This window comes from Sminthopsis crassicaudata, chromosome 1 (assembly GCF_048593235.1).
Source record: "Sminthopsis crassicaudata isolate SCR6 chromosome 1, ASM4859323v1, whole genome shotgun sequence".
Classification (NCBI taxonomy): domain Eukaryota; kingdom Metazoa; phylum Chordata; class Mammalia; order Dasyuromorphia; family Dasyuridae; genus Sminthopsis; species Sminthopsis crassicaudata.
The window spans coordinates 292,716,371-292,723,125 of NC_133617.1; the positions used below are offsets into that span (position 1 = coordinate 292,716,371).

At 37.1% G+C, this 6,755-nt stretch overlaps 1 pseudogene; it reads left to right on the forward strand.

Moving 5' to 3' along the window:
* The first annotated feature begins 539 nt into the window (after window positions 1–539).
* LOC141549765 (actin-related protein 3-like) lies at window positions 540–1,781 on the forward strand (annotated as a pseudogene).
* Window positions 1,782–6,755: the final 4,974 nt, after the last annotated feature.

Here is a 6,755-nt window from a genome sequence, read left to right on the forward strand (position 1 = left end):
TGGAAAGTAATTTGCAAACCTTAAAGTGTTATACAGATGTCACTTATAACTATTATTACCAACAATGATTTTTACAAGTAGACACTGCCAATTTTATAGACATCCACAGAGTACTAAGTCAGGGAGATATGAGTTTAATCCTAAGGCACTTGCTAGTTGTGCCATGCTGGGCAAGTCACTTAATTTCTATCTGCCTTAGTTTCTTCAACGGAAAAAATGAATATAACTGACAGGATTGTTGTGAAGATCATACATAAAGTGCTTAGCACTGTGCCTGGCACATAGTAAGAACTTAATAAATGCTTATTCCCTTCCACTACCATTCCTTCATCCTTGCCATAATAATTTCATAATAAAGGTGTCATTAGGCTTCAGCTTCCTTTCTACCTCCCGGGAGCGTGAGGCCGGCTCGGCTGTGGATGATTAGATAGCCCCCGCCGCCACCCACCCTATCCCCCCGCCCAGTCCCCCCCCCCCCCCCCATCCAGCACGGACCGCACGGCGGCGGCGGCTGCAGCGAGAGGAGGAGGGGGCGGAAGATGGCGGGAGGGCTGCCGGCCTGTGTGGTGGACTGTGGCACCGGTATAAATTGGATATACTGGAAATACAGAACCACAGTTTATCATCCCTTCATGTATTGCTATCAAGGAGTCTGCAAAAGTAGGAGATCAAGCACAAAGGAGGGTGATGAAGGGTGTTGATGATCTAGATTTCTTTATTGGGGATGAAGCAATAGAAAAGCCAACTTATGCAACAAAGTGGCCAATTCGTCATGGTATAGTTGAAGATTGGGACTTGATGGAGAGATTTATGGAACAGGTGATCTTTAAATTAAAGATCATTATTTTCTTTTGACGGAACCTCCACTAAATACACCAGAAAACAGGGAATATACTGGTGAAATTATATTTGAATCCTTTAATGTACCAGGCCTATACATAGCTGTATAGGCTGTCCTTGCCTTAGCTGCATCTTGGACATCAAGACAGGTAGGAGAGAGCACACTCTGACTGGTACAGTTATAGACAGTGGAGATGGTGTCACTCACGTCATTCCTGTGGCTGAAGGGTATGTTACTGGCAGCTGTATCAAGCACATTCCAATTGCTGGGAGAGATATAACATATTTTATTCAGCAGTTACTGAGAGAACGAGAAGTAGGAATTCTTCCTGAACAATCTCTGGAAACAGCTAAGGCAGTGAAGGAACGTTATAGTTATGTCTGCCCAGATTTAGTCAAAGAATTTAACAAGAATGATACAGATAGGTCAAAGTGGATTAAACAGTATACTGGAATCAATGCAATCTCAAAAAAAGAATTTTCTATTGATGTTGGTTATGAACGGTTCCTGGGTTCAGAAATCTTTCACCCAGAGTTTGCTAATCCAGACTTCATACAGCCTATCTCAGAAGTAGTAGATGAGGTAATACAGAATTGTCCCATTGATGTCAGACGTCCTCTCTAGAAGAATATTGTACTCTCTGGGGGTTCAACCATGTTCAGGGATTTTGGACGTCAACTACAGCGAGATTTGAAAAGAATTGTTGATACAAGACTGAAACTAAGTGAAGAATTAAGTGGTGGTTAGACTGAAGCCTAAACCTATTGATGTGCAAGTCATTACACACCACATGCAGCGATATGCAGTATGATTTGGGGGATCAATGCTATCTTCCACACCTGAGTTCTACCAAGTATGCCACACCAAAAAGGATTATGAAGAAATTGGACCTAGTATTTGCTGCCAAAACCCATTGTTTGGGGTTATGTCTTTAAATTGACTTCACACTTATAACAGTTAGGGAAGTGGGGAAGAGCTCATCTTTCTGATTTACTTGTTTTGTCTGGATGGCTGGCTGATAATAAGATAGCAAACTGACTTGACAAGAGAAAGACCAAACATAATTCAACAGGAATATTTTAATTAATGTATCAACAAATGAATGTAGAAGAAAGCCAAAATGATTACAAGTGTTTTCCCTTAGATAATATTTGAATCTGTGTGTAACAAAAAGAAATGGGTTTTAGTTCTTTCTGTGACCAGATATTTTGTATATTAATGGATTATCCAATATTTAAAGGGATTTAATGGAATGTAGATAGCTCTATAATGCTTGAATTGTACAAACCAAAGTGTATGCAAGAACTTGTTTATATTTCATACTTTTTTATACTTTGAGGAAAAAATGTCAAAGGAAAACTGTTGTATTCGAGGAAAAGAGAGACCAACTCTAAAATAAATTGAAAAAAAAATCCTCATGACATTTGCTTACACACTCATGTTATCCTAGTTATTAAAATTTTCAACTATCCAAAAAAAAATCTCATTTTCTTTGCAAGTGCTTTTTGGATCTAAAGCTAGTATCTTGGATTAACTGATGCCTGCTAATGCTTTCTGAATACTATCATTCTAATTCTTGCTTTAAAAAAAAAAAAAGACAAGATGTTGGACTAGTATTGCAATTATGTAGTATCATTTCTGATTAAAAAAAAAATCTGGATATCAAAATTGGTGTATATAAAACCTAACACCATTCCAATAAAGACACAAAATTTCTTTTGAAAATAAATAAATAGAGAGAGAGAGAGAGAGAGAGAGAGAGAGAGAGAGAGAGAGAGAGAGAGAGAGAGAGAGAAATAAATAAAGGTGTCATTAAAAACATTTATGTCCCAAAAAGTAGGAGGCCTGATCATGTCATGACTGTGAAGGATGAACCCCAGTGCTCCTACATGGCATATTAAAAGAATCAGAGAGTTGCTTAGATCCTCTCTGGAAGATTCACAGAAAGAAGAAAGAGAATATCAAAAGTTGAAATGGTATAAAGGGAATGCATTTGTATTTAAGAGAAATCCTACACTGATGAGAGCATGCAACCATCAAGATATTAAGTATGTCATGCTCCTACCTTGGACCATGCTACTGACATTTACTTGCAATAGTGAAGAGGCAGTTGGTCACTTAAATACAAAAATGATTTTCCATTAGAAACTCACTGAAAAAATCAGAATGTAGTTCTTCACTCGTGAGAGCAATGGGTTTCAAAGCTATGAATAGAGAATAGGGCTTGAAGTGATTTCTCTCTCTAGTATTAGATGACCATTAAATGCAATGTCTCATTTTGCATGCAACTTAAGCAAATAGTAGAAAGCAATCTCTTAAATGCTTATTCAAAAAGTCTTCATCAGTGAAATTTCCTGCACACTCTCCCCCAGGTTATCTTTTCTTCTTCCTGATTCAGAAATACAGTTGTAGTGAATGATATTTCCCTTGCCTCCACTCAACATTTTGATTGCTAGAAATGCTGAATATAAATGACATTTGAAATATCTTTAAATCCTTAGTATTTTATCAAAATGTAGCTCTAGAGAAATTCATATCAAGCACTAGGTTGTTTTATATCAATGTTTATTCTTGCAGCCACCTAATATTGCTTTTTACCTTTGTGCTAAAAAGCTTTTATAATAATAATATCTGATATTTAGGTAGTGATTTAAGTAACAGTTAATCAACATATACTTGGTAAGTTCTTATGTGCCAGTCATTGAGCTATAAGTTGTATAAACAAAGAGGGAAGGGAAAGAAAAAAACATTCATTAAACATTTACTGTGTGCCAGGTTAAGTGCTTTAGAAATAAGCTCTTTTAATTAACATTAATTTTTATGTGATCACAAAGATAAAAATGTCTTGTCCTCAATGAGCTTATGTTCAAATTGAGCAGACAACTTCTACACATATAAATCCCTATACTATATATATATATATGCATATACATATATACATATATATATATATGTATATATATATTGAATGATGCTTATGGGAGAGAGGGAACCTAGAGGAAGAGATCAAAAAAGCAATTAAGCTCATTTGAGCCTATATTCCTATAAGGTTTATAGTATAGATAGTATTGTTCTAATGTTGCAATCGTGAAAATCAAGGTACAGAAAAAAAAAATTTAAGTGATTTAAGTCATAATCATGTGACAAATGCTAAAGGTTAATATTCAACCCCAGCTCTCTCCTAACACAAAGCCCAGTATTCCTTTCCCTTGTCCACACTGCCTCCTCCTGGCATGTATCTTGCTCTCCTCAGCAAGAAATCAAGAATGAGTGAGCCAAGGATTGATGGTAATGAGCAAGGCAGAGAATATTTCCAGTTACCAAAAACAAGAGATCAATTCAGAAAGCAAACCAAAAAAAAAAAAAAAAAAGTTGATTTGAAAACTCCATTTCTTTATTAGAAGTGGCTGTCTTAAAGTTTGGGAGCCTGAAATTCACTAGTGAATGATATAGATTTAAGGGAAGAAGGGGAAGGAAGAATATAGAAAATAAATGAATCATTTATTTTTCTACACTTTTCTTCCTTCTCCCCTCCTTAAAACTACATCATTCATGATCACTTACTAGGACATCTTAGGTGCCATAATGGATAGAATGCCAGGCCTGGAGTAAATAAAACTCATCTTCAAGAAGAAAGCAATCTCTTAAATGCTTATTCAAATTTGGCCTCAGACACTTACTAGCTTTATAAATCTGGGAAACTTCCTCAGTTTCCTCAACTGTAAAATGACCTGGAGAAGGAAATGGCAAGCTATTTTATTTATCTTTGCCAAGAAAACTCCAGATAGGGTCAAAAGAGTAGGACATAACTTGAACTGACTGAACAAACCAGCCACTGGCTATAATATGTTTGGATTTAAATTGACCTCAACGTGAGCATCATGTTTGCCAAAGTTTATTGACACTGATTTCTTCTATTGAACAATAAAGCTATTTCTGTGGGACCTTGCTGACATCATACAGTTTCTATTATTGCCATAGGCAATCTCAAATAAGATTTATTCTTGCAAATCTTACTATTATGGCCAATAAACATCTCTGCCTGCCAGATAGGTCAGTTTCCATGAGATTTTAAAGGTAAAGAGGGAAAGGATTAAATTAGCTTTCTATTTACCTCTGGCTAGTCTAGCCTTTTTGCTCTGTGCTATTGGGGGACTGTTTTTTCTTTCCCTCAACCATTCAAGGAGCCTGCAGTCACCTAAGTTAGGAAAGAAATTAATCCCTTTGCCATACTTTTGTAATGGGAAACTAGAATCACGTCAGGAAGGAGCCCCACTATTGGGGAATCATGGAAAAAGTCTTAGCTTCCTGTGGCTCCACTTGATTTTCTTAGTATGCTGGGATCTTGCAACTTGGAATGCTTATATTAATGATCTGAAAAATCAGGAGCAGCTAGGTGGCACAGTAGATAGAGTACCAGCCCTGAAGTCAGGAGGATCTGAGTTCAAATGTGATCTCAGAGACTTAATACTTCCTAGCTGTGTGACCCTGGGCAAGTCAATTAACCCCAATTGCCTCAGCAAAAAGAAATCTTCATCAGTGAAAATCAGCGAGAAAGAATACTGACACAGAATCAGAGGGTTTGAGTTTGAATCCAAGGCTTCATTTGCTATCTGTTGAATCCTGGTCAAAGACTCAGTTCTCATTTATGTAAAATGAAAGTGGTAGAATTGACCTGTAAAGTCCCTTACTAGAATCCCATGAACCAGTAAGGATCCGAGAAACACCAGGCTGTAGCTAGTGTCTTCAAATCTTTGAAGTTTAATTAATTAGCTGGCAACAGTTCCTATGATCCATGCTCTGCTGTGAAACATTCACTGAACAAATCAGATTGCAATCAATAATCACATTCTCCAGGTGTAAGATGAGTTTTCAAATGGGTTAATAATAGTGTGCAGAGTTCAAAGCTGTCTCTTCTATTGTGGATAGATTGCTATTTAGACTTTGTCAGCAAACAGGTGCCTGAGTCTTGTCTAACCAGATTTATGATTGTGAAAGCCTCACTGGGGAAGAGTTAGCTACATAGAATCTGGAAACTGGGATGGTGACAAGGGATAGTGTTATAGGGTAAAAGTAAAGAAATATCCCTCGTCTTTCTGGGCCAGTGCCTGTCGTGGAAGGCAAGCCAACAATGTTTGTTTTTTCACCTCAGTTGCTCACCTGCAGAAATGAGATAAATGGTATAGCAGAAATAATTTATCAAGAACACTCCATGGTGCTTTCTACAACCAACTTAAACAAGTCATTGCATTGGAAAGATAGAATGCCCTGAACAGATGGCTTCAAGATCGCTGAAAGACTTCCCTTCTTCCTGAAAGTAAGGCATTATGTCCAGAACACCTCAGTAAAAAGATTACTATTACCTGGGAAATAGGACACATTAATATACATTAGTTGATCAGATTAGCAAACCACAGCAATTGTTAATGCAGAAAGAAACAGGTTTGATCAAGTTGTATAAGCTGCTATAGGGCGGGCCTGAGGAGCACACCATTACATTACATTCTTGGAAACCTGGGTTAGGTCAGTAGCCTACCTTATTCCCTCTATCATTTGATCTAATAAAGCTGGACTAGAAAAACAAAACAGTTTGATACCATGTCTGAGGAAATTGAATAGATTCTTTTTTATTGTTGTTCCTATGAAGAACAAGCATTTATTAAGTACTTACTATGTGCCAAGCACTATGCTAAATATTTTACAAATATTAAATTATTTCATACTACTATCCATCCGGATAATGATCTCACCCAGTAGTTCTCTCTCAGTAATCTCACAAATTGCAAAGTCTGAAGGTTAAGATCTGTGATTGGGCTGGCTCCCATATATGTCTGTGACTTGAAGAGCTCCAGTCTGCTAGTTAAAGTCTCTCTTAATTACTTCACAGGACTCTCTCTGTCCACATTTATTTCTG